The following is a 12,500-nucleotide window of genomic DNA, read 5'->3' as shown; positions in this document are numbered from 1 at the left end:
TGTGTTTGCGTACGCATATAAGACTAAGAAATGTAATTGTGCAGATAGGATGCTATATTCGGAATTCTATATACAAAATACAAATAGTTGAATCACTTGTTATTGCATTTTGCCTGCAAATGTATGTACACAACAACTGATAAATATATGCATGCGCATATATGTAAATATATATATACAACATATATATATACATATATATACACATACATACATATATATATATATATATATATATATATATATATAATTATATATATATATATATATATATATATATAATTATTATATATTAAAATATAATTTAGGGTACCTAAGAGATACCACAACGCTGGAAATAGTAGCGAAAACTTTACTCTGATACCACACTAAATGTTCATACAGCACCATATGATGAATTTGTATGAATTTTGTATTTACAATACAAACCTTTTCGGCAATGCAGAGATTACATTTCTTCGTACACACAAATTTGCTTTTCTTCCTTCTTTGATTAAGCATCACAAAGAAACAATATTTCGAGACCTAAAAGTCATCCGTCATTAGCGTCACTTCTCTTCCAAAACCGTCTGACAAATTCGTTCAAAATTTTTATTTACAATACAAAACTTCTACAAATGCATGGATTAAATTTCTTTATGAATACAAAATTATTTGTCTTCGTTGTTTTATTGACCAATATATCTATAACGCCCACCCTTTTTTTCACCTTCTTCGTATGAACGACCACCATCATTTCGCCTCCATATAAATCTATTCGGGATTATCGCATTCAACCATTCTTTGTTTCTTGGTCATTTAACTTAGTTACGCATAAAATTGACATCAAAATTTCTCAGTTTTACGTAATTCTTTTATTCTTGTTAGGGTTATGTTTTAGTTCAGTTTAATATTTTTATGTTCCAAGAGACATTAACCTTAAAATTCTGTCTTCAAAAGGAAATGCGATATATATTAGACTAGCTCGAACAAAGAATTGTAAGTGTCGAAAAATCATGCGATGTCTGATTTAAACTTGCTTAATATCGTATTGTTCTTTCCATAGTCATTTACTCATTTGTTAATAATCTTTTCTGTCTATTTCGTATTTGTTGGAAATAGTATTCTTTAATTCAATTTCAAGAAGCAATCACTGAATCACAGCAAAACGAGAGGGACAAGGTGGTACCAATGCTTGCCAAGGTATATCACGAGAGATGTGCTTCCGTGCATGTGTATTGAAACGCACATACTCATGTATAGGTATATATATATATATATATATATATATATGTATGTGTGTGTGTATATATATATATATATACATATATTATATATATATATATTTATAAATACACTCACACACATATACAACATTCATACACATACACACAGATGTATATACGTGTATATATACCTAATATATACATATATATTTCATTGTGGAACTATTTGAAAACACAACCCTGCTTGCGTCATTCTATAGATATTTACTGTAGCTGTACAGAAATGCAAAGCTGAAATATATTTCTCATCCAGTGGAATGGTCATGCTACTACATTGGGTCAGTTCGGTTAGAGAGTATAATGAATATTTAATAAAATTAATCGTTTTTCAAATTGATAGTAGAGCTGCGATTTCTGAAGTTTTGAGCGACTGTAATTGAAATTATCATTATTTCTTACTAAAGATATTTTCAACTACATGCAAACACAATATACACATACAAGCGTATATGCATATGCACATACGTACATACATACGTACATACATACACACATACCTATACATGCATATAAGCATACATGCATAAATGCATGAATATATTTACAGTTATGCTTATGTGTGTGCATGTATATATATGTGTGTGTGTGTGTGTGTGTGTGTGTGTGTGTGTATGTGTGTGTGTGCGTATCTATGTACTTATATATACATATATGAACTGATCGGCGAGGTTGCCCTGTGCCGAGTCAGCTCTGCTGGCCAGAACATTTTCTCCACTCTCCTCCCGCTGTCACCATTCCCCTCCATGTTGTTTCAAACATCTTTCTTAAGTTAAATCCCCACCTAACTGGAGGTCTTTCGAGTGGTGTCTTCCGTTCGCACGGCTATAAATATGTATGTATGTATGTATGTATGTATGTATGTATGTATGTATTAGCATGAAAGATAGCGGGATCCCTAAGCAGATGCTATGTGGAGAACTTGTGCAGAGAAAGAGACCCCGGCAGAAACCAAAGCTGCGATTGAAGAACTGTGTCAAGTCCTCATTAAAGGACTGTGATATACAGGAGACTGACTGGGAGTACAATGCCTGTCATCGCCTCAGATGGAGAAAGCAGGTTAAGGAGGGGCTCGACACTTTTGAGAGCATGGAGAACTTAAACGTGCTGCACGAAAACGCACTGCTAGTGTAGTGAATGGGGAAAGCTGGGTCTGCAATATTTACAGTCCTGTTTGCTTGTTCAGGGCAGGACTCATTAGCCACCAACGGAGCCTCAAATGCAAAATATAATTTAGTCCTAGAACGTACAATGTTCCTGATGGTCAGCAATGGTCTTCCTCGGACACGAGTGGACGTCCTTCATGTGTATTTATATACGATAAGTGAGGCTTGTTCTCAAAGTTGTATGTATATGTATAGGTAATTCTGTGTGACTGTATGTCCGCGTATAGATGCATGTGTGTATATATGCCTGCATATCTGCCTCTCTGTTTATCTGTATGTATGCACGTACGTACGAATGATTAAATACATTCTCTCCAAAAGTTGTCAGTTTTTTCTCATAATCTCTTGCCGTCAAATGTCTCGTATACAGCACTTTAGATCTTAATATCTGTAAAATCTCTTTATAAGCATATGTGCGTGCGTGCGTACGGGTGTGTGTAAATGTATGTAAGTGTATGTATACAAATCTCTCCCACTATACGTATATATGCACATATATATGTTTGCGTGCGTATACCTATATATAGAAATATATATATATATATATAATATATATATATATATATAGATATATATATATATGTATGCATGCATGCATGTATGTATGTATGTAGGTATGTATATATATATATATGAGTGTGTGTGTGTGTGTACGTTTGAGTGAGTCTGTGTATGTATTTATTAAAATGTATATATTTATTATTCTCTTCCTCTCCCTTTCTCTTTCTCTCTCTACACACACGAATATACACGTAGACACACGTGCACCGGTGTGTCAGCACGCGTGCGCGCATGTACGTTGAAATGTGTCATTGCATCTATGTGTATGTGTTTGTGTATGTGCATGCTTGGGTGTGTGCTGTGTACGTGCAAGTGTATGTGTGTGTGTTTGTGCGTCTGTGTCACCCGTTTACAGTATCGTATGTAAGACAAATTGATCCGGTAAGAAAGAGACTAGTAGACTTAGCCGGATATATGTAATATGATGTAAATATATCTGCAAACTAAACATTGAGATCGATGTATAACTAACGTATCTCCTTTTTTTTTTTACCATATCTTAATGCTTTATATACGTAAGTCCTTCTTTAGCCCTTCAGCCATTCTATCAGATATCGTCAGTACTTATACAAACAACAAGACTATTACCAAAAACACACAAAAAAAAAACAAAACAATCAGCCTGAAAAGTACGGATCATGTGTCATAGAGAAAGCAAAGCATGCAGATAGATGAGACGGAACGAAAGGTGACAGTGTGGAAACAGAACTCGAGTTATCCGCCCCTTACTTCCCACAACCAACATTACTGTCATTAGTAAACTGGCAGGAACTATAAGATTTCAATCTTCCCTCCGGCAGAATAAATGTTATAAACTTACTATGCATCATTATTTGCATTATTGGTAATTCTATGGTGTTGGAGAAGTGCAGTGTTCGAATGACTAGAGCAGAAAAGTAAGATTTATATCCGAAGAAAGCGAGACAGCTGCAGATTTCTTGTGAATCGCTACACTGTGGTTCGATTGTCTCCGTCTTTGACCGGCACTGTATATTATCGTGCTCGAAAGAGAAGTAGATGGAGTCGAAACCACGAACCAGTGGAGTTTCAACTTAGAATATAATATAAAGTCGGACGAAATGACGCTAAGGATTTGGACCGGCTTGCTTAACATTCTCCCAGCTCGCCATCCCCAAATAGCGAGGCACAAGGCCACGACCCCAGTACTTACCTAGTAATTTATTTATCGACCTCGAAATGATGAAAGGTGACGTCGACGTTGGCAAAATTTGATCTCAGAACGCAACTGTGGACTAAATGGCGTCACTCATTGTGCCCGGCGTTCTAACGATTCTGCCAGCTCGGTGCCATTAATGATAATCCTTCCTGCTATATTTTTGAAAATTTGTGGGAAGGGACGGTCGATTACATAGTCCCCAGTGTTTCACTGCTACTGAACTTATCGACCCCGAAGCATTGAAACGCAAAGTCAACTTCAGCAGAACTCAAACCCAGAACGTATATACGTCATATCTTTTAGATAGAGGTCTTACTTAAGTGTTAGCCCCGCCATTCGATATTAATTCCTTTGGGTTTACATGTGTATCATACCTATCTGTTTTATCTGCCCCTACATGCCTTTCGAGCATCACGTAATTTGTTGTGATTTCATGCTTCAGAATATTAAAAAATTTCCTTAGTAAAACATGCCAATACACCGCTTGTTTGTCATTTTCTGTTGGGTTGTCCGGAAAGTTCGTGCCGGATTTTAAGGAAAGACAAAGGTCAATAAATACTTGCCATTACATTTTTAATAAACCAAATATGAAACATTTTGTTGCCCAATGCATCTTCATCTTCCCTTTAACTTGAAATACCCTCTCCCCAGAATTGAGGTGGTCTCATAGCAAAGAATTCATCAGGGTATCTTTTTACGTCATCCAAGTTGAAATTTTTACCATTAAGACTATTCTGCAAAGACTTGAATAAGCGGAAATCCGAAGGCATGACTTAATACTCATTCTATTAATAGCAAAATTTAATATGACTAGACGTGGTACAGAGGTTCCCTGAATAAGCATGGAATAATAGGAGCAATACCTGGTGAATATGGAGGGTGGGGTAACACACCCCAGCCGAGCTGCAGCAATTTTTGTCTGGTTCTCAAAGTATCAAGTGCCGAAAATGAACTTTCTTATCTTCCATTTTAAAAGGTTACAGAATCAACACAGTTTATAGGAACATAAATCATCTTCCACGAAAAGATGGCTTAAACTCTATTCTAAATGGAGGTGTAATCGAATCCTATGTTATGTATGTTATGGACTCAGCCATGTTCTAAAATAAGTCGAAAGGTAAGCTACTATAAATCGGCACGAACTTTCCGGACAACCCAATATTTCATTCATATTATTGTAGCAGTGAGCATTTCTTGAAATATGCAGTCATGTCCTCCCGTTGATAAAGAGAGAAATTGTTTTAAACAGAGAAACATTTCACTATTTCTCTGTTCCTTTCATCCTGTTTAATTTCCATGGTTTTGCATCCTTGGCCATCAGTAAACGAATTCCTTATATGTGGCTATTGTCCAACACTTATGATGCTTTTTACGCATTACTCTTTCTCTCTCTCCCTCTCTCTCTGCCTCTCTATGTCTGTCTGTCTGTCTCTCTCTCTCTGTAAATTTTCAGACGTTCATTTAAGTTATATTATCCCATGCTTATTCAGGGAACCACTGTACCACGTCTAGTCAAGTTAAAATTTGCTATTAATAGATTGAGTATTAATTCATGCCAATGAGAAATAATAAGGTCGAACATGTTTAGAATTGTGACATTATTACGAGCATTTCTTTCTCAGTGTATTCCACTTTTTAAATCAATTTTAATTTAAATTACATTGCGATCTGCTTTCTCCTGTCGAAGATTAATTATTCGTTTCGTAAAACAAATTTTTCTCATCACTACTGTATGAAATTTTAATTAAACAAAAATCACTTTCTACATTTAATATGTATACTTTAGCATTACTACATGTTTTCTATGCAGCAGGCGTCTCCTGGTATTTTTCTCCAGTCGTTCTGAAATATGTCTATGAGTTGGTCTCCTCGACAGTTTTGGAATTCACTGTGAATACAAAGTTAATAAGAAACAATTACACTGTATGTTCACTAACGAGATTCTATTAATAATCTTTGAGGTGAAAGCCAAATTGCAGCTATTGAATACAATTTTTTCCTTTATAATCTCTCGACTTTTCTTGTATAAATTCCCAGGATTATATAATAATGATCAGCTATACATCTTTATTTTTATCTGCTGGTGGCATCAGAAGAGAAGTGAAAAGAGAAAAAAAATTACAAAACATGCATGCGATATATTTTGTTTTCATTTCCTTAGTTTCTCTGCTTAGTGATGTGACACATGCGCAGTGGGTATTGTTGTGAAGCTCAAAGGAGGAGAACTATAAGCTGAATATTAGTGACGTTGCAGACAATGTACGTGGTTCTTAGATCATATTAAACAATGGGTATTTCTTCCTTTTCGAAGGTCGTGCCCTGAGGGTCAGTTGGCTGGGATTTTAGGAGGTCGAACGAAACTGTACAATAATTAACATTATCCGCAATATAACATTGCTTCTTTATTAATAATATAATAATGGCGGTGCCCCAGCATAGCCACAGCTCGTGAGCTGAAACTAGATAAAATAAAATAAAATGTGATATGCAACTTAAATATTATGTATATGCTTGTGCATACGTTTGTGTCTGTGTATGAAAACGTGTACGCACATACTATAGCACTTAGCTAGAGCATAATTGTTTGTTTGTTTTCCACCTGCCTTCGTCTTTTGTCTATTTTCATAAAGCTTCCCGTTATATATATGTATATATATATATAGATATATATATATATACAGAGAGAGAGAGAGAGAGAGAGAGAAAGAGAGAGAAAGAGAGAAAATACAGTGTACATTCAAACACAAAAGAGATACCCAAATAATAGGATATCTGACTCACTAGAAAGAGCAGTTAAACTCCAAGCCACTAATTGTTGTAATTCCGAAAGTTATTGAAAAATAAAAAAAAACTTTTACCTGAATCCTGGACCCTGCAAGGTTTCTGCAGACTTAAATACAGATTGAAATACAATGTGACAAAGGTTGGCTCTTTGAAATACTGACACAATTCATTCTTGCCAGCTGAGTGGACAGCAGAGACGTGAAACAAGGTATCTTGCTGAAGGACAGGACGCGTCGCCGGGAATTGAATTCACGATTTTTACGATCGTGAGCCAAATACCTTAACCATTAAGCCAAACACAGATTGATCTAGTATTAAAAAAAAACGCCAACAACAATATAAACACTGGTCGCAATCCACTAACGAATCAGACGACATCATTATATAAGCATCCAAAGAACAGACATTACACACTTAAAAAAAAACAAACAAGCCAACATCCATTTTGATGATGGCAGCTGTCACACAGACCGAAGGCAAGCAACGACATGTTTTTATAATTGCTTTAACTTATAGAGATGTGAATGGCGGATATTTTAATGGTAATATGCAACAAGATGCTGTCACGGGTCATTGATTACAATTAATGGTGGGGAGAATACTGTTGATGATATAGATTTTCACGCTACACCTCATTTCTGCGGAGATAATGATGCAAGATCATTTGTTTGTTACGTGTGGTTCTATATATATATATAAACATGCATAATATATATGTATATATATATAAATATGTGTGTGTGTGTGTGGGTGTATGTGTATGTGGGTGTCGTTTTTGTTCTTTAATCTGGTTATTGTTTATATTGAAGGTGTTATTGTCATGCGTTCTGCTCCGTGTCATCCTCTAATACTGTTGACATAGTTTAGGTTATCAATGCAACAGATTATAAGGATTTATGTATTCGTGGGTATGTATACACATACACACACTCATATAGATGAGTATTCAGAGATGGATATATATATATATATATATTATAATATATATATATATATATACATACACAATCCCAGGTCGTATTTCAAAAGTAACAGTAATACTGGACCGGTTTACTGCTGCTCAAAGTTGCTATTTAGAAGGAAATGATGTTTAAATTTAGGAATAGTTCGGGAATCATATATTATATATATAATATATATATATATATATATATATATATATATATATATATATATATATATATATAAATAGATAGATAGAGACACTTATGATAATTCACTGCTTTCTCCTCTGCACGTCTTTACCTGCCTCTCTCCCTCAATTTCGTCTTCATAGCCATCGAAAAATACGTAATATATCTATCTATATAATCTGAATATTCTTACGTATGTCGTGTGAACATAATATATGTATTATGCGTGTGTGTATATGGAATACTGAATATGCACGAACACATTGATATATATATATATATATCGATATATGCATAAATGTGTATAAGTGTATATCTTCCTATCTATCTCTCTATCGGTATACACACACACAGACACACACACACACACACACATATATATATATATATCTGCATGAATGTATATAAGTTTATATCTATCTATCTATCTATCTATCTATCTATCTATCTATCTATCTATCTATATATATATATATATATATAAACATATACATACATATGTATTTAAATATTTACATACAAACATGTATATATATATATGCATATAGGTATGAATGTATGTAAGTATATATATATATATGTATAAATATGTGTGAGTGTATATATATATATATATATATATATATATATATACACACATGTATGCAAGTATATATTTTATATCCTTTAAAATACACGTTTACTTATATCTGTGCATATAAATATATAATAACATATATATATTTATTTATATATGTATATATCTGTGTACGTGCGTGTGTGTGCGTGCCTCTGTGTGTGTGTACGAATGCTTAAGAAAACTTAAACTTTCACAATAAACCAAAAACGATTGTATGTAGATTTCATAGTCTGCCATAGTAGGCCTAAGCATTTGACATTTGCAAATTATTATTGAGATATTTTGGACTAGAAATATCGCTACATACTTCCTAAATGTCAGATGAAAATTTCAGTGATTTTTTTTTGTCCTTCTTATTCTTAAGAGATATAGAAAGTATTTAGAAAAAATACAAACAATTATTCTTGTATGTATGAGTCTTCTTGTGTTTGTATTTGTGAATTTTCTTCATGTTTCGTATATTTTTGCGTGAGAAGACGATTCAAAGAGATGGAGTGTTTAGGCAATTCGTTTTTGTAAAATAGACAAGAATACATATATACATTTATAAATGTATATATATATATATATATTATAATATAATATATATATATATAATATATATATATATATATATATGCTTTATGTATATACCTATGTCTGTATATATGTATGTATTTATGTAGTGTATTTTTGTGTATATATATATATATATATATATACATATATATATATATGTTTGACAACTGTAAGGAGTATACGTATATTTTCGTAAATCAGTGCAATTTATGTTTGAAATCTAACTGGATGTTGTTAATGAAAGTTTCAATTACATTGGTAAGGAATTCTTTTGTATTGACCAATGGAAATTCCGAATACTCCATGTTTCTATTGCACTTTAACTCTCGTTCATTCTCTTCTTCTCTATATATTCCCAAAATAACAATATCTATATCTATCTATATATATATATGTTTGTGAATGGATTTGGTAGACGGAAACTGAAAGAAGCCCGTCGCATATATGTGTATATATATATATATATATATATGTGCGTGTGTGTTTGTGTGTCTGTGTTTGTCCCATAGCATCGCTTGCCAACAGATGCTGGTGTGTTTATGCCCCCGTCACAAAGTGGTTCGGCAAAAGAGACCGATAGAATAAGTACTGGGCTTACAAAGAATAAGTCCCGAGGTTGAGTTGCTCCATTAAATGTAGTGCTGCAGCATGGCCACAGTCAAATGACTGAAACAAGTAAAAGAGAGTAAAAGATATATATATATATATAATTTTTTTCTCTTTTTCGACCAGGCTATCAGATGTTGCTACATATCGCTGGTCACAATGCGCTTCGCATTGTTTTAGCCTTCAAAAGACGCCACCCTGTTGGCTAAGCGAGCAGGCCTACAAAAGAAAGAGTGAGAGAAAGTTGTGGCAAAACAGTAGAGCAGGGATCGCCACCACCCCCTACCGGAGCCTCGTGGAGCTTTAGGTGTCTTCGTTCAATAAATACTCACAACATCCCGGTCTAGGAATCGAAACCGCGATCCTACGATCGCGAGTCCGCTGCCCTAACCACCGGACCATTGCGCCGCCACACACACACACACACACACACACACACATATATATATATAATTCTTTTTTGAGGGAATATTATTCTTAACTTGCAGGGAAAAATTCAATTTAGAAATACTAAATCAAATTTCACAATATATAATATATATATATATAAATTAGAAAAATACACCTTTTATCAAATCAAAATGAACAATTGAATTACACCATCTAGAAAATTACATATGACAGAAATATTAAAATTAAAATAACGATAATATACCGATGATTAAGTAAATTGCAAAATAATAACGTATATATTTGGCAGTATTATTAGTAATACCAGTAGTAGTAGTAGTAGTAGTAGGAGGAGGAGATGAGGAGGGGGGAGGGGTGGTGGAGGAGGAGTATTAGTAGTAGTTATAGTAGTAGTAGTAGATATCAAAGAATTGCTGTGGGCGGGCTAGAATTACACAATGACAATAACGAAACAAAAACAACACAAAATAAAATAACAGAAGCAGAATAAGAAAAGAAAATAAGTTAAGAAAATACTGCAATCGGTGAGATGTGTAAAGAAAGAAAAAAAATGGTAAAGTGAAAGACAAGCAAACGGATAGAATGAAGAAGAAAAAAAAAAGAAAAGAATAGAAAAGAGTATAAAAGAGAATGGAAAAAAAAAAAGCAACGGAGGAAAGAATCGAAAATAAGACGACAACGTGAGTCTTCGGCGTTGAGTTTTCGGTTTCATGTGAGATCCGAAAGATTATTTAAACTGATATCAATGAGAAAATGCTTGATGTTGCCGAGATGGAAATTATAAGGAAGTTAGGACAATATGGCGGATAAGTAGAGAGAAGAAGAGGAAAGATGCGCGATTAGCTTCGAGGCTTTCATAGAATATCGCTGATTAAGGAGATGATGAACTGGCCTCAGAGAATGGTAAGGAGAGATAGGAGGGGGGAAATATGCATGTGGCTGTGTGTAGGTGTGTATATACGTGTGTGGATGTGTGGGTGGTGTTGCAGTAGCCGTGATAATGGATGATGACAGAACCATGATCAGTGAAAAAGCCATTTATCAGATCATATCACATGAAGCATATTCACACACACACACACACACACACACACACAGGCTTATGCTCACACATGTGCACAACCGATCATGCATATATAAACACATATACATATGCACCTACACACACACACAATACACACACCTACGTACACACACACACACGCACATACCTGCACGCATGATAAATGTACATATATATATACATAAAAAATATCTATACATACGTATATGTGTGTGTGTTTGTGTCTCTGCGTGTTATATACATATATATATATATATATATATATATATGTGTGTGTGTGGTGTGCGTGTGTGTGTGGTGTGTTTATTATATATATGATGTATACACAATACAAATCAACATATCAATATATAGATATAGTGTATATATATATATATAATATATATATATATATATATCAACATATATACATATCAATATATATATACATATATATTTATACACATTAATATATATATATGTGTATATATATATTCTAAACACATGTACACAATCATATGCTGATACAAATATACACCCTCTTTCCCCCGTGTATGATGCATTCAGTATCATCAATATATGATATACATACATTCACATACACACACGCACACACGCGCACATATAATTGCATACATAAATAAATGCATTTAAACATACACATAGGTGTATCTATATGTACATTCATATACATACATAATTATAAGTATATTAACAAACACGCACACACACCCACACATAAACACAAACACACAATCGCACACACACATGCATACGCTTACATGCGCATATTCATATACATTTTTATAAACATGCCTACATGGAAACAGACAAACATACAGACGTAGAGTCGGTCTCACACTTATAAAGATATATTTTCCCTTCCTGTCAACCGTCTTAGGTGACTGATAAATGAACTTTAACCTCCCAGGACTGTAAACAAATGCTAACCCCCCACTACACCTCCGTCTATATCTATTATTATTATTATTATTATTATTATTATTACTTTTATCCAGTGGCATTCGATACAGTATTAGTATCATGTATGATACAACCAAAACCAAACAAAAAGAAAGTAATGATAATCAGAGAAAGCAAAACACTATTCAAATGAAAAGATTTGTGTAAGATGATGCAAGTGTTTTTAAAGTATAGTATTCTGGCCGCCTCAGCTCCAG

Source organism: Octopus sinensis, linkage group LG21 (genome assembly GCF_006345805.1).
Source record: "Octopus sinensis linkage group LG21, ASM634580v1, whole genome shotgun sequence".
Lineage (NCBI taxonomy): Eukaryota > Metazoa > Mollusca > Cephalopoda > Octopoda > Octopodidae > Octopus > Octopus sinensis.
This window is presented reverse-complemented; position numbering follows the sequence as displayed.